This window comes from Rana temporaria, chromosome 1 (genome assembly GCF_905171775.1).
Source record: "Rana temporaria chromosome 1, aRanTem1.1, whole genome shotgun sequence".
Taxonomy (NCBI): Eukaryota; Metazoa; Chordata; class Amphibia; order Anura; family Ranidae; genus Rana; species Rana temporaria.
This window is the reverse complement of record NC_053489.1, coordinates 272,934,311-272,956,706: the sequence shown is the minus strand read 5'-3', so window position 1 is coordinate 272,956,706 and position 22,396 is coordinate 272,934,311. Positions and strand designations below refer to the sequence as shown.

At 45.5% G+C, this 22,396-nt stretch overlaps 1 protein-coding gene across 2 annotated transcripts in view; it reads right to left on the bottom strand.

Annotated features, from left to right (window-relative positions):
- GKAP1 (G kinase anchoring protein 1) overlaps positions 1–6,488 on the bottom strand; it is a 44,829-nt gene extending 38,341 nt beyond the window's left edge. The window contains exon 1 of one of the 2 annotated variants that reach the window (XM_040355565.1): positions 6,127–6,488. The gene's annotated coding sequence lies outside the window, so the exon portion shown is untranslated. The remainder of the gene's footprint in view (positions 1–6,126) is intronic. The other variant, XM_040355560.1, reaches the window with a different exon arrangement.
- Positions 6,489–22,396: the final 15,908 nt, after the last annotated feature.

Here is a 22,396-nt window from a genome sequence, read left to right as displayed (position 1 = left end):
AGAATTGGATCACATGGGTCTGAACACCCATGAGATCCGATTCCAGTGCGGACCAAAAAAAAATATAAAAAATTTGGTGCAAATGCGATACAAATTTCAGCCAAACTGCATAGCTAAATTGAATTCGCATCACACAGACATCGCATGTGATGTGAACCGCAACGCTGTGGAATCGCATAAATGTGAACCCCGCCCAAGTAAATCAACCCCACAGTCTCAATGAAATGAGGTGGCATTCACTGTAAATGCTTTATTAAAAAAACTTAATAGAAAATGTTTTTTAAAACAGCTCACAGATAAGATTTTATATTAAACGCTAAATTATAGAAGTTACACACAGAGGCAGACATTCCTATGGCACTGTGAGGGGGGCCAGCAGGTAAACGCGGTCTGTCCTCAGGCAGGGCACCATTTCTTCTGATAAGTGATGTTGCCCATGTTATCCAGCCACAGCATGCAGAAGAGGTGGTGGACTGGCTTCCTAAACCATAGTCATCCTCCATCACCCAAGCAGAGACTGCCAGAGCACCGAGTCCACCGCAGCTGCCAGAGCAGTTTATTCTGCCTCCTTGTCCACAGCTACTCCTGCTATACCCCTGGATCATGCATGGAGAGGTCAGCTGAGTAATTTGAACACAGCGTCAGCCACTTGCACCTTAAATCCAATTTTATTTTAGTCCTATGTGGCCAGCTTTCACATCCCATCAGCAGCGTCTGCATCATATGGTGGGAGATTATCTAACAGCAAAAACAAAACATGGAGAGCTTTCCAATTGATAATCCACTGGGTCATGAGACCCGAGTCCACTGGCCAGAAATTGCCCAGTATGCAATTGAGCTGCTGGTCTGCGTGTTTTGGGATGTGGAATCTACTCAGTGATTGCAGTATTCTAGTCCGCATCTCCCCAAGGTAATACTTAAAGTGGTTGTAAACCCTAGAAACAAAAAAAAAATAAAAAAAAAACCTGCAAGACAAAAAGGCATAATGTGCAAAGAGGGCTTCCAGATTCCGAAAGGCTCCCCGCAGACCCCGACAACCAACGGCCAGGGTTAGTCGGGAAGAGGCCCCTGTCCTCAACATGGGTTCAAAACGCACCCAAATCGCATATGTGGACCGAGCCTAACTATTCACACCATTGAGCTGAGAAGCTGCTACAAAAAAGGTGCAGATCACTATTAGGGAGCATGACTACAGCGATGGCCAAAATCTTCCAGGTCTTGTGCCAAATGGTAACATGGGTTTGGTCGGTGGCTCTGCCGCCATTCACTTAAAGCGGAGGTTCACCCTAAAATCGAACTTCATTGCTCTCCTACCTCCAGCCCTAATCTAGCACTGCTGCGTTGTCATTTTCTTTAAAATGTGTATCCTTACCCGTGTTCTAGATGACTTCCGGGTCTTCTTCCCAGCGGAGAGTGGGCCTGTCGCTCCTTTTCCCCGACGAGGTGCAATTGGATGCTGTGCACAAGGTCTCCTGGGAGTGACGTTACAACACTCTCAGGAGACCAGCTCGAGTGTCAGGTGACGCAAAGCGCGTCATGTGACTAGGAATCCAGGAATCGTTTGCTTGTGGGATTCAAATTGCCCACAAGCAAGATGGAAAAGGCCAGGACCCTTTTTTATAAGGTATCCTTTTTGGCAAAAACGGAGCGGACGGACGTAGGATCGGCTAGCAGGCTAGTAGTACCTAGCTAGCTCTGTTACCAGGCTTTGGAGATTTAAAAAAATAAATAAAAATTAGCTAAAGCCGCGGAACCCCCGCTTTAATATCTTATTTGGATGAGGTAGAGAGGAGGTTGTGACGATTACCCCTCTTCCAGTCAGAGCATCTTTAGGCTGGGTTCACACTTGTACGACAAACGCTCCGACATTGGGAGCTCATGTCGCATGATGTGTGAAAATCAATGTTTCCTTATGGGAGCCATCTTAACTGGTCCGACACAAGTCGTCCGACTTTGAAGATGCTCCCTGCACTAATTTGCTCCGACTTTAATCCTACTTCAGCCCATTGAATATCACTGAAGTCGGATTAAGGTCGGAACGCCGTCTTGCATGATCCGACTTTGGCATGAGACTTGTGCTCTGATGATCTTGAGGAAAATAATGCGAACAATAAAAAACCCGGCATGGATTCCCCCTCTAAGAGCATACCAGGCCCTTCAGTCTGTCTGGATCTTAAGGGGAACCCCCACAGCACCCTGTCTCTATGTTGATGAGGACAAGGGCCTCTTCCCAACACACACAGGTTTTTAAAGTAATTTATTAGGCAGCTCCGGGGGGTCTCTTCCGACTTCTCCACTCTCTCCGGCCTCTTCTGCTATTTTGCTAGCTCTTGCCCGGTCTTCTCCGTTACCCTCTTCCCTCCGCTCTTCTGATGTTGACTCAACGCTCTCTTCCTCTATAATGCCTTATGCGCAATGACTTATAGGCATGGGGCCCGCCCCTTATGATGTCACCACTCATGGCCCGGGCGGTAACATCATAAGGGGGCCTCCAGATGACATCACACGGTGTCACCGCCCCATGCCTATATAAGTAGTGGCACACCGCTCATTCAAGCGGAAGAGCGTGTCAACATCAGAAGAAGAGAAGAGGGGGAAAAAAAAGACAATGGAGAAGAGCAGAAGATAGCGGAGGAGCCCCGGCAGAAGACACCGGACAGTCTGGGCAACCGCGGAAACAGAGATCTGAACAGTTTGCTGAAAATTTTGCTAATCTATTGGGAACCAGGTACCAGCGTTTCCATTGCCGATACATTTATCGATGAAGAGCTAGTATTAGATCAAATGCTTGCCCCGGTTTCGTTTTTAATTTTACATTCCAGGTCTAATTCCCATTTAGCAATATAAGAAGGTATTATGGTATTTGTTTTAGTGATCAATTGTGAATAAATTATTGAAATACGACCTTTGGCATGTGGATCTTTGAGACATATCCTTTCAAATTGGGTAATATTATTTAAATGATCGCTAAGGGAAGGTCCATAAAAGTTTTTGATTTGAAGGTATCTGAAAATTTCTGTGGTGGGGAGGCCGGATGCCTCACAGAGGTCTGGAAAAGGTTGAATTGTAGTTGTTGATGCTATGTGAGAGCTGGAGAGGGCAGAAGAAGTCAGAAGAGACCCCCAGAGCTGCCTAATAAATTACTTTAAAAATCTGTGTAGTTTTTTTATTGACACTTTCAGGTGAATGGGTAGGAGTACCCCCTACTCATTCACATAGGGTGGGGGACGGGATCTGGGGGCATCCCCCCCATGTTGGGGACATGCGGCCTGGTAAGGTTCAAGAGGGGGGTGCTCGCTCCAACTTTCCTGACCGGCTGGGCTGCATGCTCAGATATGGGTCTGGTATGGATTTTGGGGGATCCCCATGCCTATTTTTCAGCATAGGGGTTTCCCCTTAAAATCCATATCAGATCGAAGGGTTTGGTACGCTCTTGGAGGGGGAACCCATGCCGCTTTTTTTTTTTATTTGGTGTGGAGTTCCCCCTCAGGATTCATACCGGACACGGTGCTTGGTATTGGATATCAAAGTCGGACTTCAAGTCACAGGGCAAAGTCAGATCTAAAGTAGTACAGGGCTCCTTCACACCATATGTGCATGAAAACTAATGGGAAAACCATGCAGATTTCACATCAGTTTTCATGCACGTTTCAGTGCGTTTTTATGCAAGTTGACATCAGTTTTCATGCGTGTAAGTTATGTGCCCTGTTCACACCACAGTGTTGACGTCACGTCAATTTCTTTAGCAAGCAGAAAACTGCATACATGATGCAGATTCCTGCACAGAAACAATCCACACCCGATACCAGTGTTGTTTTCTATGAGCCCTGTTCACACCACAATTGTTTTTTGTGCTTTTGCAGAAGGCATGCAGAAAAACGGACGTCTCTGCACCATGGTGTGAACAAGGCCTAAAACAAAAATACAATGCGTTCTCTGAATGGCACATGTCAAGTGAGTGACTCCCTGTGCTTAGTGTGTAGAAGGGAAGCCGATTGCACAGGACCTGGAGGACTACGATGAGCACCATAGCAGCACCAACTAGGAGCGTGGTTGTCAGATTCCACAGCAGACACCCAGGTATAAAATGTATATGTACACTCACCAGCCAGGCAAAAGGGGGTTGGGCCCCCTTTGCCTTCAGAACTGCCCTTATTCTTCATGGCAGATTCAAGAAGGTGTTGGAAATATTCCTCAGAGATTTTTGGTCCTTACTGACATGATAGCATCACGCAGTTGCTCCAGATATGTCGGCTGTGCGTCCATAATGCGAATCTTCCATTTCGGCACATCCCAAAGCTGCTCTATTGGATTGAGATCTGGTGACTGTGGGGCCATTGGAGTACAGTGACCTCATTGTCATGTACAAGAAACCAGTGGGGAGATGATTTGAGCTTCGTGACATGGTGCATTATCCTGCTGGAAGGAGCCATCAGAAGATGGGTACACTGTAGTCATAAAGGGGTGGGCATGGTCAGCAACAATACTCAGGTAGGCCGTGGCTTTATAACAATGCTCAATTGGTACTAAGGGGCCCAAAGTGTGCCAGGCAAACATTTTCTTCTATTGCACAATTGTGGTGAGCCTGTGTGAAATGTAGCCTCAGTTTCTGGTTCCTAGCTGACAGGAGTGGCACCTGGTGAGGAGTTCTGCTGCTGTAGCCCATCTGCTTCAAGGTTCGGTGTGTTGTGCATTCAGAGATGGTATTCTGCATACCTTGGTGGTAGGGATGTTGAGAACAAGCATGTAATCGATGCATCACGATTCAGCATCGACGCAAAGAACGTCTGAATCTCGTTTGCATCAATTACATCATCAGCCCCTTTCAGAGTCCTCCCCTCCATGTCTTGCCTAAATGTGTAGGTGGGTATATATCGCTGTGACATTGACCCTGGATCTGAAACGCTCTGCACCCGCTGTAACAAAGTCCCGCCTCCTGTGATAGACCGTACACTGACAGGAAATTGAATCAGTATGACATGTATCATATTAGTTGGTCTAGGAGGCAGGACTTTGTTGACAGTGGCCAGCGGGCAATTCAAATCCAAGCTCCATGTAACAGCGGGAGACCCCTGCTTTGTGTAATCCATGCACTGATGAGTATACATTGATGGGCACTGGTAGGATGCACTGAAAGCCACTACAGATGAGCTCCAGCGTATTCGCATAGTACAGGTGCAGAGCCCGCCAGGAAGTCTGCATGGCGCTGCGCTAATCACAGCCAGGGAGACATTGTTCCGATGCTCGTCTGCAGAGATCGGGACATGTCTCCATGGCTGTGATTAGCGCAGCGCCATGCAGACTTCCTGGCGGGCTCTGCACGTGTACTATGCGAACACACTGGAGCTCATCCTTAATAGCCACATATAAGGCTGTACTGATGGGTTTTTGATGAAAACCATGGGCAGTAATTGTGATGCATCACGGAATTAAATCATTGACTGGATAATTGTAATCTAATCAAATTGTGAGACCAGTAAAGATGTGCACCTCTACTTGGTTGTAACAAATGGCTACTTGAGTTACTGTTGCCTTTTTATCATCTCGAACCAGTGTGCCCATTCTCCTCTGACCTCAACAAGGCATTGTCATCCACACAACTGCCACTCACTGGATATTTTCTCTTTTTGGGACCATTCTCTGCAAACCCTAGAGATGTTTGTGCTTGAAAATCCTAGACGACCAGCCATTTTTCTTTAAATGCTCAGACCAGCCCGTCTGGCACCAACAACCATGCCTCACGTTCAAAGTCAATTAAATCCCCATTCTGAAGCTCAGTTTGAACTTTGGCAAGTCATTTTCACCACGTCTAGATGCCTAAATTCATGCGATTGGCTGATTAGCAATTTGTTTTACAAAGCAATTGAATGGGTTTACCTAATAAAGCAGCCAGGGAGTGTGTGTGTCGTGCCAAGCTGGACCAATGGAATACAGCTCGTTCCTGTAGCTTTAAACCCAGTGCAGACGGTCACATGCGGCAAGGAAGGATGGATGGGTAGCATTGTGGGGTCTGAGGGGAGAGGTCCTATAAAAAGATGTCACCTGATCTCTGCAATGAGCAGGGTCACCAGTACTAGACATCCATCTCCCTAGGAGCCCATGTATGTGGATGTATTAGACACTTACTTCCAGTAGCAGGATGATGTCACTGCTGGAGATGGGATGAGTCCCCTCACACACAATAACCTCCAAGCGCACTGTACAGCTAGTAACGGCTGTGTGTCTCCGGGGAGGGGGCGAGCTCCGGTGTAGCCTGGCTATGGACAGTCACAGGGAAAGTCAGTACTGGAGGCGAGAGAATTCACCGAGGAGTGACGAGACAAGTCTGCCGTCTGCCCGTACTACGGAACTCCCTCTAACACCTGCCTCTAGTAGCAGCTGCACGCACATATTCACTACGGCGGCCTGGCGGGGACAAAACTCTCTGGTCGGAGGGCGAGCTCCACCTGACGTTCACAGGGTACTGCAGCGGTTGGGTAGGTTTACCAACAGGGGGCGGGGACAGGCAAGAACGTTAAAAAGCAAAGGGGCGGGGATAGGCAATAAATTAGGAAGCAAAGGGGCGGAGATAGGCAATAACATTAGGAAGCAAAGGGGCGGGGATGGGCAATAACATTAGGAAAAAAAGGGGCGGGGAAAGACCAGGGTTGTAGAAAGTAAAGTATAGTGGGCGGGAATAGATAGGAATTAGGAAGGCCTTTCACTCCAGCAATACACGGATTGGTGATTGCTCTTCACCAGAAGCCGATTAGAACACTCCATATACACCAACCAGACATAATATTATGACTGCTGAAGTGAATACCATTGATTGTCTCCTTATGATGGCACATAGTTCCCAAATGTCTCTGATTTTGAGGGACTGTACCTGATTTGGAACAATGTCCTCATTTGTGCTCATTTTTGGTCCGATTTATATAGTTCTATATCAAATGCACTAGTTACCCTTCAAAAAGTGTTTCCCAGCACTAAAACTTTCATCCAAATTCGAAATGGCTGCATTTGTAAATTTCAAAAGCAAATATAAAGGAATAGCAGTGGTAAAAAAAAAAAAACTTGTCGGGTTTAACCAAGATTACGCCTTCCGTACATTTACTGCCTGTACGTCGTTTCGTGCAGTAGCTCTGGGGGGCGTGATTGCGCGCTGATTGGTCAGAGGGGGAGCCAAATTAGCGGGTACAGTGGACCCAATGTCTGCCGGTACCCCCAATTATTCCCGGAAGAGGCAGAACGCCAATCTGCCTACGTAAACAAGGCAGATCACCGTTCTGTCAGAAGGAAAGAGAGATCTGTGTTTCTTCTGAGCAGGAACACAAATCTCTTTCTTTTCCCAGTCAAACCACCCCCACACAGTTAGAAAGCACGCCAGGTGTGGCCCGGGGGCCACATGTGGCCCGCATAGCCCTCTGATGTGGCCCGCTGCCTCCAGCTCTGGAATGGCGGGTTGGCAAGCAAAGATCGCAAGTTGCCGACCCGCCATACCACAGCATCAGTGTTGTGAAAGGAAGCTGGTGGTAGAGGCAGATAGCGGCTACGGAGCAGAGCTCCATAAGCCAATGCTTCCTCTACAGCACCGGCTTTTGCCACAGGCGGAGTCTATGGCAAAGTTCAGCTAACCGGCAGGATAGACACAGCTGCACTCGCGGTATGGGTAAATGGCAACACATCAGCGTGAAAGCAGTCTTAGACCCTTTTCACACGATCAGCCCGACCAAATGGGACCCTCTATTCACCTTTACAGAGCGACAGATGTCTGTTTACGCCCACCTACCTCCAATCCAAAAAACATTTGTCCCCTTCCATCTGGGCAGATAGGAGGGCCTATAGAATAGCTGTGACCTGTCATCCGTCTGCTCCGCTCATTGTGGCCCGCGACTGGTTACCAAGTTGCTTAAGTGACCCTCGCTCTTCAAAAGGTTGGGCACCCCTGCCCTAGGGACACACTATTTGATCGCACCTGGTGGTAACCCCTTCTCAGCCAGTGTCATTCGTACAGTAACCGTGCATATCAGTAAACCTATTATAACTACTTTACTTGGGTCATAAGCTAATCTAAAAATAATAATCTATAGCACACATTAAAACATTTTTTCCGACATACCTTTCTTTTGGCATCATAAACCATCACGTCACGTGACATGTGCTGGCTCCTCACTGCACTGAGAGACAGGGGTGGGGGCATAGCAAGCAGGAAAGCTCTGATGAAGACAGCTGCCATTTGTGTTTTCCTCTGGCTGTACAGAGTCTATTGGCGATTTTGCAGTCATTTAATTAATCATCTAAAAGGGGGCATCTAACAAAGAATAATAAAGCTGGCCATAAGTCTCCCGCTGTGCCTGTTGTATCAAGAAGCCTGAACAGTATTTTGCAACGACCTCAGGGATCACACCTAAGCTTGAGGAGATAAGCATCTCCTGCAAGAGCAGTACCATTTCCTAAGCCTCATTAAAGACTAAGCCTAAGTACTCCAGGCACCCCAAAATTGGGATATCCCAGGTCCTCAACACACCCAAAACTGGAGCCAACACTACAAATTAATAGTGGCAATCCTCCACTGTGAATAGCAGAAACTGTGGGACCTGCAAATCAGGATGTGCGGGTAGGCATTCTTGATATTCACTGATGCCAGAAGTCTCCTTAAAGAAGCAAAATACCAATCAACTGGATTGACTCCATCCTGAATTTTTGTATTTCCAGAACTTGGAACAGTTGAGGTTCAGAATTGGACGGACGTCGCCGTATGGCTTGGGAACTGTGAACAGGTTGAAATAGAAGCAAGGGGGAGCAACGAAACTATAGGTGTAGCCTCTGACTAACTGTAAATAACACTAACACTGCTGACCCTGTCATCCGAGACATCTTAAGTCCAGGCAACAACGAAGGCCAATAGTTACCATCCATCCATGCTATTTGGGGCACTCTTTCATTGTGAATAATAATTCATAATAGAATAAATTCAGGAAAAGGACCTCCAAGGTAGTATTCGCATAAATACCAGCTGTACCACAAGCCACATCATAAAGGGAGATTAGGGAAGTAAACAAGTGGCTGAGGAGCTGGTGTAGCAAGGAGGGGGTTTGGGTTCCTGGAGAACTAGGCCGACTTCTCAGTCAGTCACCAGTTCTATAGAAGGGACCTAATTGAGGAGGGTGCAAATCTGCTGGGAGTGAAGATGGTCGAAAAGTTAGAGGGGCCTTTAAACTAAGCGACAGGGGGGAGGGTCCAGAGGTAGAGATAGTCAGCGTGGAACATATTCCAGAGGGTAGTATTGGGGGCATTAGTGGTAGGTTGACTAAAGCACATAAACTCTGTGGCATGTTCACCAATGCCAGGAGCCTGGCGGACAAGATAGGAGAGCTAGAGATACTGTTGTACGAGGAGGATTTCGATTTTGTGGGAATTTCACAGAGACTTGGTTCAACAGCTCTTATGATTGGCTGACAACCATTCAAGGGTATTCCCTTTATCGCAGGGATAGAGAGGGTAAAAAAGGGGGAGGGGTATGCCTGTATATCAATAACAATGTAGAAGTTAATGTGAGAGATGAAATCACTGAGGCCCTGTACACACGACCGAACATGTCCGCTAAAACTGGTCCGTTGGACCAGTTTCCGCGGACATGTTCGGTCGTGTGTAGGGCCGACCAGACAGTTTCCCGGCCTAGCGGACAGGTTTCCAGCGGACAAAAGTTTCTTAGCATGCTAAGAAACTTGTCGGAGGGAAGCCTGTCCATTGGACATGTCCGATGGTCAGTATGACTCATCGGACATGTCCGCTGGCCCGAAATCCCACGCATGCGTCGAAGTGATTCGACGCATGCGTGGAAGCATTGAACTTCCTGGTGCGCGCACGTCGCAGCGTCATCGTCGCCGCCACGTCACCGCGTATTCTGTCCGCGGGGAATTTGGTCTGATGGTGTGTACACACATCAGACCAAATGATCCCAGCGGACATGTCCGAAGAAACCGGTCCGGGGACCGCTTTCATCAGACATGTTGGGTGGTGTGTACGAGGCCTAAGGGAGCTAGGGAGGAGGTAGAATCCTTATGGGAAGAGTTTCACAGGGATGAAACTAAGGGGAAAATAATACTGGGAGTATGCTATAGGTACCCTAACCTGAGGGGGAGAAGGACCTCCTATCACAATTTGGATTAGCAGCAAGGATGGGAAGAGTCATCATAATGGGGGATTTTAATTATCCAGACAGACTGGGCGGAAAGAATCGCTTATTCATTAATAATGAATAAACGCTGCATCGATGTGTAAAACGCGTCTACCTGTACCTGTTTGCCTGTCCTGTGGTGTCATTCATGTTACAGATTTTACAATAAAGAGATTCATCATTACCCCGGTGTACAGCCATCCATTCCTTTTATCCAGCTTGTTAGCGGATGCTAATCCAGGACTGATTCATTTTAACAAATGTCAGCTGGTCCACAGAGTCTGTGGACAGATGCGCTCTCTGATCTGTCACAAAACCTCCGGCAGCACTGAATGCCCATTCAGAAAGCACACAGGATGCAGGGCAGCCCAATTTTATACTGGGCAAGTTCTGGCCAGTGGTCTAGTCTCATGACCCAGTAACTCAGTGGACCAGCTCTCCATTTCTGTTTTTGCCCCTAGATAATCTCCCACCATATGATGTAGATGTTGTCAATGGGATGTGTAAGCTGATAGCCCTGGGCGCCGAGGACTAATAACATTTTGAAATACATCACTGAGGCGCCCCATCACGTGGCTCTGATGAAGCCACGTGATGGGGCGTAACCGGTAAGGATCTGATGGACCAGGAAATAGGAAGAGCCTGAACACCGCTGTCACTGCTGCTTTGTTTTTACTTTGATGTAAGTTTCTACAGCTTTATTTATTAAAAATCCCTTGCTGTACTTCACGATGGAGTGTCTCTTTTGATTTTACTGGGGCTCAAATCGAGGAGAGAACTTGTGAGGCTATCTGTACCCGTGGAGACAGACAGTAGCTGGTAATCTATGTGGAGGAACCATCCCTGGACCTACCCTCACTCATACAAGTCTGCATATACCTGCCTTAAGGTAAGCGCTCTGTGAGCACAGCACCTAGAACATTTATACAGAAGATTGTGAAGTTCCTTTAAGATTTGGATTGCACAAGGACCCTCATCACTAATTTTTGGCCATTTTCTGTTCACTTATGTTTGCACTTTGGGACTAATAGCATTTATTGCACATTATTGTCACTTATCACTTATTTTGTTATACATTAGTGGTTTTATTATCTACTGTATATTATTTATTTATTGGACTGTATGCGCTAATCACTCTTTTATCAATATCACTACAGGTATATATTTACTTAATTACCCATATAGATTTAGCAGCAAATTTAAATTTATTTTTCATTCACGGTTATTCTACACTTATGTGGCGGCGTGGTAGCACTATTCATATATTCATCACTGAGGCGGCCCCCTTCTCCACCGCTCGTCTCTTGACCAAGAGAAGCCTCAAAACTACGTTTTACACAAGACTGTAATCTACCAGAGTCTGGAAAGGCGTTTCATAACCTCCTCTTTAAGGTGTCCTCAAGTAATTTCATATTCTGCTACCACTGTGGGAATTGGCTAGTTCTAATACCGCGTACACACGATCAATTATTGGTATGAAAAAAAAAAGAAGTTTTTCGGCATGTAGAAAAAACAAAGTTTTTAATGCCGAAAAATTATCGTGTGTACGCGGCATAAGACTTTCTCCCTGTAACGGTGGTCAAGAAGGCTTGTCTACCAATAGTAATCTTTCTCCATGATACCACATATGCTCGAATCCTTTCGCAGGCTTTGAAAAATGAGGGAGCCTATGCACCGCAAGTTTGCAGAGGCATGAGAAGCAGAGTCTTCGGAGTCAGTGAGAATTACAGTATCTGGAACTGCCACCTCCCAGCCAAGTACTACTCCCAAGGGTTCTGGGGATGGAAAACCATCTGTTAACCGCTCAATCAGTGCCCCATAGCCGAATTACGGGCTACAAGGCGGTTCTTTAACTCTGGGAGGACGTCCATGGACGTCCTCCCAGAATCGCGCTCCCACGCGCCCCCTGGGGCGCGCACACGGCGCTTTACGGATCACGGTAAATCGCTGCTGATAGCAATGACGGAGCGATCTCTTGTAAACAAACCGGTGTCATGTGATGACGCCGGTTCCTCCCTCCCCTCTCTGTACCGAACGGTACAGTGTGAGAGGAGAGGGGGAGAGGAGAGGGGGAGAGCGGAGGCAGCAGCAGTGCTGTGGGCTGGATCTGTGACAGATGCAGTCACAGATCCAGCCATCCATCCATCCCTGCCCAATACCCTGTAATACTCTGCCCCATACTGTGCAATCCCTGCAATACCCGACAATACTCTGCAATACCCCACAATACCCTGCAATACCCCGCAATACTCTGCAATACCCATTTTTATTTATTATTTTTTGCGGAAAAACGTGTCAAACTAAAATAAAGTAAAGTGAACAATAAAATATATATATTTTTTAAAGCGCCCCTGTCCCCGTGTGCTCGCATGCAGAAGCGAACGCACACATAAGTCCCGCCCACATATGAAAACGGTGTGAGGTATCGCTGCAAACGTTAGAGCGAGAGCAATAATTTTGGCCCTAGACCTCCTCTGTAACTAAAAACATATAACCAGTAAAGATATTTAAAACGTCGCCTATGGGGGTTTTTAAGTTTGGCGCCATTCCACAAGTGTGTGCAATTTTGAAGGGCGACATGTTGGGTATCTATTTACTCGGCGTAACTCATCTTTCACATTATGCAAAAGAATGAAGAAAAAATACTAATTTGCTAAATTTTATAACAGAAACAAAGAAAAATTCATTTTTTTTTTACAGAATTTTCAGTATTTTTTCTCTTATAGCGCAAAAAATAAAAAAACCCAACGGTGATTAAATACCACCAAAAGAAAGCTCTATTTGTGTGAAAAAAAAGACGAAAATTTCATTTGGGTACAATGTTGTATGACTAAGTAAAATTGTGAGAGCACCGAAAGCTGAAAATTGGTCTGGTTTTTAAGGGCGTTTAAGTGCCCAGTGGTCAAGTGGTTAAAGAGGTTATAAACCTCCCTGTAACATTTGTACCTATAGGTACTGTAAATATCTCCTAAATGTATGCCGTTTACGATATATTCACTGTTTACTGCACTCTGAAGGAATGGCCACCTGTGCCATTTCTTCAGGAGTGCGTTCCGTGACTGGTTGTGTCACGAATGCATGCATTGTCACGGCTCACTAACCTTGTAGCCTCCTCAAATGGTGACAGTTCAGTGCATGTATCCATTAACCGCAGCCATTGAAGTGGGGAAAAAGCCGAGCCTGTCGTTGTGCCATACTCACACAGGAACTCATTGATGGCCCTCTGCTGCAGTTCCACCTGGTGGGCATGTCATAAATCAGGCGCTTTATGGGCAGGTGGAATTCCCGCTGAATTTCAGCCAGCCGAGCACTTGCTGTATATTACCGCCTGAAATGGCTACAGACTCTTTTGACCTGCTTTAGCAGATCTTCCAAACCTGGGTACCAATTTAAGAAAATGCTGTACCAACAAATTGAGGACATGTGCCAGGCATGGCATGTGTGTTAACTTTCCCTGTCTAAGGGCAGACAGGGGGTTTGTGCCATTATCGCACACCATCGTTCCAGCTGGCGTGGCACGAACCACCTCTGGGCCTGCCCCTGCAGAGATGAAAGAATCTTCTAGATTGTAAGCTCGCTCGAGCGAGCAGAGCCCTCTGATCCCTCCTATATTGAATTTTAACTGTACTATCTGCCCCCATGTTGTAAACCGCTGCACAAACTGTTGGCGCTATATAAACCCTGTACAATAATAACAATAATCTCTGCTCCAGTGTGGCTCCTGTCCCTTACACCAGTGGTTCTCAACCCCCCTGTCCTCAAGTACCCCCAAAAGGCCATGTTTTGGGAATTTTTCTTAGATAAAATAGCTGTCCAAAATACTAAGCCATTGACAGAGCCACTGATTTAAAGCACCTGTGCAAGATAAAAGGAAAACCTGCAAAAATGGCCTGTAGGGTATACTTGGGGACAGGGTTTAGAACCATTGTCCTACAAAGACCAGCTGAAGCACTGCATGGAAGGAGGAGGAGGAGCTGACAAATCTCACATCATTACCACTAGCTGTATAGAGACCTGGCAGCACAACAAGCTGCAGCACTGAGCCCTGTCCTACATCCTTCTGAGTTGCAAGCAGAGTTACCTAGTATGCTGTGAACTAAATATATCGTCCCTGACCATGCTTGCTGGACCACGTGTCAGCAGTAACGTGGACTTTGTGTCTGACTGCCTTGCCCAATGATGCCACAACATTGCCTTCCACATGATGGTACAGAGCTGGAATGGCCTTACGTACAAAGAAATAGCAACTGGGAGCCTGCCATTGTGGTACAGCACATTCTTCAAATTGACGGAAGGGGCTGAATCCACCAGACGGAAAGGCCGAGGTTGTAAAGCCAGCAGCTTTGACAAGCTTGAATTTAGACGTTGGGCACATGGGTGGCAGTGATTGTATTTTTTTTTCCCGCTGCAGCAGATGGGGCAGAGAATTTGCCTGCTACAGTCTACAGCTGGTGATGTGTTCCTGGAATATGTGCTGCAAGGACCCATGACACCCTTTGCTACACCATCATCCCTGTCTGTGAAGGCTGCTGAGAGGTTATGAGGTACAGCGGGGGTAGACTGGAAAGGTGAGGAGTGAGAAGGAGCAGAATTGCATCCCTTTTGTGTGGCTTTTAGGTGCTCTTGCCTCTTGGTGGTGGGAGGTTAAATGCCTTGTTAAGCATGTGGCATCCAAATGGCTGGTGTTTTAGCCACGCTTGATCTGCTTGAGGCAAAGTTTGCAAATTGCAACCGTGCAATCTGCTGCGCATATGCTAAAAAAGGCCCAGACAGCTGAGCTGTGGAAAGTTGGCTGGGGGAGAACAGCTTCACAAACTGGGGAAATAGAGTGGCTGCTCTCTTCTCTTCCATGATGGCTGCCTCTTTGGGGTTGTGCCTCACCCTCACTTTTCTCCTCTGCTCTATCTGGCACCCAATTCATGTCAGAAACCTCATCATCATCATCATCCCCTCCATCCACATCATCACTGGAGCCAACTTGGCAATAGGCTGTGGCTGAGGGAACATGACTACCAATTTGTTATTTACCAGTGTTCTCCCCTTTATTAAGGCTCATGTTCCTACCTTCCTTAACCTCAGAACCAACATCAGAATCAAGTAATGCCTGTGCATCGTCAAGGAGGGAGTGTCTGAAGCCTCGTACACACGGGCCAGAATCTCATCAGGGAGAAAAAACATTGTTTTCTTGCTGGTTCTTGTTGAGTAAACCAAGCGTGTGTACGAGGCTTACCGATGTGTTCAAATAACTCAGCTGATTCCTCTATGCCTGATGCTGGGGCTATGGCAGGAGCATCTGTGGCCAAGGAGGCAGAATAAGACACTCTGGCAGTTGCGTTGGACTGCACACTAGTCTCTGCTTTGACGATGGAGGATGAGGGTGATTTAGTAAGCCAGTCCACCACCTCCTCTGCCTTTTGCAGCTAGATAGCACAGGCAACATCACTAAACAGAGGAAATGATGCCCTGCATGAGGACGTGGGATTAATAACAAAATGTAATAAAGATGGGAAAATGGGTACATGAATGCACTTTAATCAATGGAAAGTGCTGCGGTAAACGTGCACTGAAATATACTGCGTTAAACGTGCACTAAAGCACTGCAATATACTGCATTAAATGTACACCAACGCACTGAAATATACGGTCTTAAACGTGCACTATTGCAATATACTGCGTTAAACGTGCACCAACGCACTGCAGTATACTGCGGTAAACGCACTGAAATATACTGCGTTAAACCTGCAGGAAACCTGCCCTGACAAAATAAAATAACATTAAAGTAAAAATTAACAGTTGCACTACACTCACGCTGCCCTAATCACTAGATTCACACTAAAGTAAAAATGAATGGTCGCACTGCACTATCACTAGATCCACACTAAACTGATACTTTACACTCACAATAACTCACTAGTAGCACTGAATAGAGCCCTGTTCTATCTCTCACCGTGCCAATATCACACTGCAAATGGCTACTATGGAAAGAATATTTTTATAGTGTGGGGTGGGACCAAGAGCAATGAACCATGATTAGATAGTCATCATGAGAGCATCCAATCATGGCTCTGACAGTGCTATGTGCCTTGATTGGGCAAAGCTTTCAGTGCATTGTGGTTGTTCAGCGGGCCAAACACCACATTGATTCGGATGTCAGGCAATGTTCGGCCTGAACTCATGCTCAGGCTGAACCGTTTGTCCAACACTAATTGTGAAGAAGATGTGCCCCTGGATCTGAAAGACATATGGTCCAGTTCTTCTTAAGAAGGCGAGATGTATGTTTTTGGTTGGAGCCCAAAGCTGGTTGTTTATGAAAGAAATTATTCTAAGATTTCAAAAGGTGTCACTGGTTTCTGACCAGTCTCTTCACTGCCTTCTTTATGGGCAAGAGCATGTTTCCCCCCCCAGTCACCGTTTGGGTTGGTCCAAGCAAGCATTCACCCTCAAAGGGCTGTCTCTCAATCTGCTAAAGTTCTGCCGTCCAACGCTTAAAGTGGAAGATGAGGCCAACTAGAACTATTCTTAAAAATTCTCCCTGCATACCCTCTATAAAAAAAAAGATCTGTGCACTTACCTATTTTTAATCCAGTTTTGTCATGTGAAGGTCCTTTGTTGCAGAGAGCGGATGCTGCAGGGGAGAGGAGGGGATGCCAAAACTGAATCACACGACCAGACAGGAATTAAAAAAAAAAAAAAGGTAAGTACATACATCTTTTTTTTTTTATACAGGATAGGTGGGGGGGGGGGGGATATTTTTAAGAGTTGTTTCAATTAGTCTTTAATAACACATTTAGCCATAGGATTGTTCTCATGTGGATTGACATAGTGCCCACTTGTGAAAGCTGCCTTATGGAGTCTTCCTAGGCATCTACTAAGAAACTCATGGCTCTTGGAAAAACAGCAAGATCTTCTGGGTCCGATTCTCTGGACCAGAGCATACTCTTTGCCACAGACTTTAAGGGCTTGACAAATTCCCAAGGCAGGCTGCAGATCCTCTTCTACCATAGAGAAGGATGCCTTAAAGAGGGCATCCTCTAACCACTTATCCGTGACGTATCCAAACACCGGGACCTCATCCACCGTGACCCTCAGGGTCTTATTTAACAATAAAATTGCCAAGTCAACCACTGGAGAACCCCATTTATTTGTATAATTTCTCCACCATGGGGTACTGGTGAGCAAAATGCTATACTGGAAAAAACAACTTCTCCAGGTGAGCTTAATCAGCATACTTCACTTCTTGTGAGATGTAAGGGTGCACTGGAAAGGACTTGGGCATTTTAGGCAGCCACCATGACCCAAAACCAGTTACTTTAGGGGAGGAATTCAAACAGTGGTAACTTAAAGCGGTATTAAACCCAAAAACAAACATGTAATATATTGCAGCTTAACAATTCTTGGATGTGTTGTCTGCATTAGTTTTATTTCTTAAGCTAGTTAAGTAGTAAAGCAGACTTATAGCTAGATTCAGAGAGACTTAGGCTGGCGTATCAGTAGATACGCCAGCCTAAGTCTGAATTTGCGTCGGCGCTAATTTAAGCGTATTCTGGTAACCAGATACGCTTAAATTAGGCTCAGATACGAGCGGCGTAAGTGTCTTACACCGTCGTATCCTAAAGTCTAATTTTTAGGCTGACCGCTAGGTGGCGCTTCCATTGCGGTCAGCGTAGAATATGTAAATGAGTAGATACACCTATTCACGAACGTACGCCCGGCCGACGCAGTAAAGATACACCGTTTACGCGTAAGTGTCTTACACCGTCGTATCCTAAAGTCTAATTTTTAGGCTGACCGCTAGGTGGCGCTTCCATTGCGGTCAGCGTAGAATATGTAAATGAGTAGATACGCCTATTCACGAACGTACGCCCGACGCAGTAAAGATACGCCGTTTACGCAACGCATTATCAGGCCTAAATTTATTCCATCAAATAGCTGGAATAGTAATGTTAAGTATGGCCACCGTTCCCGTGTCGAAATGTGAAAATTTTACGTCGTTTGCGCAAGTCGTCTGTGAATAGGGTTTTACATCATTTACGTCCACGTCGAAATCAATAGGACCGTGCGGCGTACTGTGCCGCAATGCACACTGGGATATGTAGGTGGACGGCGCATGTGCCGTTCGTAAAATACGTCAATCACGCCAGGTCAAGCCCCATTAACATAAAACACGCCCCCTCAGCCTATTTTGAATTAGGCGCCCTTACGCCAGCTCGCTTTAGGCTACGCCGCCGTAACTTAGCAGGCAAGTACTTTGTGAATCATGTACTTGCCTCGCTACCTTACGGCGGCGTAGTGTAAACACGATACGCTACGCCGCCGCAAAGTTAGGACGCCCTTTCTGAATCTACCCCATGGTCAGTCTGGGGAGAAGGTAGTGTTAGTTAGACTAACAGTTTGATACCGTAGACTAATAAATTGAACTTGGCCTTAAAGCGGGAGTTCACCCATAAATGCTGTTTTTACCCTTAGATGGATGCTCATTTAGTCTAGGGGAATCGGCTAGTTGTTTTAAAATCCGAGCATTACTTACCGTTGTAGAGGGCGATCTTCTCCGCCACCTCCGGGTATGGGTCTTGGGGACTGGGCGTTCCTTCTTGATTGACAGTCTTCCGACAGGCTTCCGACGGTCGCATCCATCCATTACCTCCAGGTTCAGGGCATAGCGATGGGCATATGTTGTGCCCCATTCTATACCAATCTGTACTTAACTTTTACTATGGGTGATCAGACAAAAATATGGTCTTGGACATTGGGATTTATATCAGCAAGAAAAGAACTATTATCACAGATTTCAGAAACACTGCAATAGTAGCTTGCATGTATGTAATGCTTTTAAAGAGACCTGACTGAATGGGTGTTAGTCCTTGTCGTACCCCTTTTGGCTCAAGGTTGAGGTATCTTGACTGGGTTACCAGTCTGGATGCAAACAAAAATGGTATACAAGGATTGGCTGTGATTTGATCTTATGTAATGATTTCCTCTGATGGTTAGGAACAGAGGTTGAGGTATAGGACTTTGATATATGGAAATCAGTGAAAATGTATGGGTCATACTATATACTGTACATATATATCCAAACAGCATTAGCAAATTTGTATTCTGTTATTTTAGGAAAAAGACACAATAAAGACAATTGCAGTTTTAAGCGTTTATTTATCAATGCTGTAAATAATTTTAGCCTTACAGTCCCAGAAATTTTCAAAATTGTGATTGGTCTAGACCTCTGGGTTTGCTTCCTGGAACATGTGACAGGAACTTCCCAGGATGCAGGTGTGAGGCCAGGGTTACATCACCAGTGTCTCGCTCAACCAGGAAGTGGAAAAACAAAATATTAAGTAAATAATAAGTTAAAGCAACAAATGTTTACTAAGTAAGATGATTTACAGTAAATCAGTATGCACAGCCGTTTGCTGCTTTTAGTGAAAAGGGCAATCACTCAGACTACTGTAGTCTTTTGAACAGTAGCTGGCAAAATAAACTGAGCTTAGGAACTTAGCAAAACACGGAAAATAAAACACAAACTTAGGCAGGCTAAATCATATCTATTACACTTAAGGTGGTTGTAAACTTCTGATTGGACTTTTACCTATAGGTAAGTCTAGAATAAGGCTTACCTATAGGGCAGTGGAAATATTTCCTAAACATGCGCCGTTTGGGAGATATTTGCTGTACACTGCGCTGAATGTGTCATTGCGCATGCACAGTGAAGAAACGGCCCTCGATGCCATTTCTTCACTCGCAAGCGCTGTGACCGACGACTCCCGCACACATGCACGGGAGTGACGTCACGTGGCTCCAGACAGTCACAGAGCCGGAGTCCACGGCCGCCCCGGAAGGAAGAGGGGTGAAGATGGATGTGGCCACCAGCGGGAACAGCGCAGGCTTTGTTTTCAGGTAAGTGGAACATAGTGGGCTAGTATGCGATGCATACTAGCCCATTATGCTTTTACTTTGCAGGGGAACAAAGAGGAAGTAAAACCCATCAGTGTTTACTTCCTCTTTAACATTCACCGTTTCTTTGAGTGCCCACTTTTCAATTCAACTGCAATGGCAAACACTGAAAAAAGCAGACAAATGTGCTCTGCAGACAAGTTTTTGGAAAATTTTTCCCCAACGCAAAATATATTCAATATTCACTTTGAGTAATATACGGTTTACCTTCGTGGAAGTCTGGGGAGGAGGTCATGAAAGTTCGATCTATCACAGACTATAAACAGGCAGGTTCTTTTTTGCAGAGGTCTCTTCTGCAATAAAATACACCTTTCTGCTTGCTTGCAGTGTTCTCTAGTATGTATGCATGCGTAGCTCAGGTTACATTGCCGGCATGGTTTCCATGTGCTGGGGTGACCCACTCCTGAACATACGCAAAGATGGTCGAAGCCTGGCAATGGACAGGGACCATTGAAGGAAAAAAGGTAAGCTTAGCTCCACGTTAATGTTTCGAAACTCCTGCTTTAGGGGTTGCCATCAGCTGAAGCATGATATGGGCACTGCATTTTATTGGAAATTATTTGTCCCAGAATAAAACGTAGATTCAGTAAAGTAGCTATTACATAATTATTACTGAATTTTCCGTTTTACCTGGGGCTTCGTTATGATCTCGGTAAAGCTGTCCTTTAAAATATATAACATATGCATGTACAAACTTATGTGTATATATTTAAGAAAAAATATATAAATTCAAGAACAAAAATACAAGAGATAACAGCATAGCGGTCCCGCCATGTAATGGCTCTATTCTTTTTTTTAACAGGATTTTTTCTTTTATTTACATCTGGTAATCCAACCAATACTACACTTCCTAGTCATAGTGGGGTTTATTTACTAAAGCTAGAGAGGGCAAAATTTGTTGCATTTCTGTATAGAAACCAATCATCTTCTAACCTCAGCTTGTTCAATTAATCTTTGGCAATAAAACCTGGAAGCGGATTGGTTCCTATGCAGAACTGTGACTAATTATGCACTCTCTAGCTTTAGTAAATAAACCCCAGTGTGACAACATCTCATTCAGATAGTGTGCGTCCAGGTCTGTGGACCTGCGCCTGCATACCTGGCTAATTTTGACATGAAGCTGTGTCTGTGCAGCCACTGCATCAGTATCCATTTCCATAGGCTGCCTGCACACAGTTTGGGGCAGTCGCAGGCACAAGACAATTGCGGCATTCACGTAGAATGGGTGCCAGGGTCCATCTGAATAGGACTTTAGTCTGCAGACAGAACTGGGCCGGACTGATAACACCGTTTTGAATTTAATGCAGCACTGGCAAAGTACACAGGAAGTTAGGAGCTCATTGGAGCCTAACCCCCCCCCCCCCTTTTTAACCCAATTTACCTGGTTGCAGGTCCTGCACTTTAAGGTACTCACCCGCAAAGCGGATTCAGCATTTTTACTTCTGTGACATCATCTGTAAGCTGCCAGCTCTTCCATGTTAACAAGACGGCTTCACCGATGATGCGCCACCTGGCCCCAACCCCCCCTCCTTTCCCAATAAAGGACTATGCCTTCTAAGATATGAGACGTACATATTCCAGAAGGCGATGCGGCCAAAGTGCCCATCATTTGCCTAAACAAATGGAATGATGTGGACGGGTGGTGGGCCAGCCATGTTTTACAAAATAAATCCCGGTTTCTGCAGAAGAGAGGAGGTATGGATAGGAGGCAATGTGAGGTTCCGCTTTAATAAGAACAAGCTTGGGTAGATTTGTATATATTGCAGAGATGTACTGAATGTTTTTATTTTTTTCTAATTTTGCCCATTCACTTCAAAATCAGCAAATAGTCTAAGCAGAACTGCATTGATTTATCTAAAAAATATTACACACATTGTAAGCTATAACAAATTAAATGATGAATTATAATTTGGTAATGTTATCCTGTTCCCTTAAAGTGAATGATTTCTAAACACCCGGAATACATTTTTAAATAAATCATTTATTTTGTTACTTACATTTATTTACATTCCACTTTCTGGTCTGTTGAGGCACTGAGTACTTAGCAAGGGCCTCACAGATGTGCCCTGGGAAGACTACATCACCAGTGACTTCCAGGGAAACCTTGTCTGCAAACTGCCAGATCCTCTTTTTCCATAACATTAGGTTTACAGATTGACAATCTAGAAGACTCCAAATTCTATGTGGAAGAGGGGTGGGGTGGAAATGAACTCCAAGAAGTAGCAGAGGATATCTCCCTTTCATACAAAAATGTCAGTTGAGAAAAAAACACTTGGTATAAAAAAA